Here is a 608-nt window from a genome sequence, read left to right on the forward strand (position 1 = left end):
CTGTAGCCACGAGAGTACCCTGAAGGAAATTCGTGGACGTAGATGTTTGTAAGTGAAAAGAGAAAAGAAGAGGCAGAAGAACTGGATAAAAAGGCCAGCAGGAGAAAGACAAAGACGGGACTCACAGCTCTGTAATCACTTCTCTTCTAACTTGGTATTAATAGAAGAACACTGCATTGCCAACATCCGCAATGCCATATAGTTAACAAACGGAAAGCAAACAATTTACTGCATGCAGTACACGTTGGTTTACTGGCTGAAAACAACTAGATTTTTTATTGGTTGTAAGTTCATCTATTGCTGAGGTACATAGCCGAGAAGCAATAACAGGGAGAATACGGGGTAAGATATGTGTTATGCACGCGTTTCAAACCTACTTTTAAACAATACAGCATCATATATCATGTTTACAAGGTGGAACGCCACGCCGACACTTCGTCGGGCGAGACGATCCATGAGTAAGATCCGAAACCATTTACTGAAAGAAGGGATTCAAGGAAAAAAGTGTTTCGGTGAACAATTATTTTTTTCCTCGTTGAGTTTTCCCTCTTCTCAGGAGGTTTGGTTCCGAATGTGACAACAACGACGACGACAAGGAACTGTTCCAC

Source organism: Penaeus monodon, chromosome 20 (assembly GCF_015228065.2).
Source record: "Penaeus monodon isolate SGIC_2016 chromosome 20, NSTDA_Pmon_1, whole genome shotgun sequence".
Lineage (NCBI taxonomy): Eukaryota > Metazoa > Arthropoda > Malacostraca > Decapoda > Penaeidae > Penaeus > Penaeus monodon.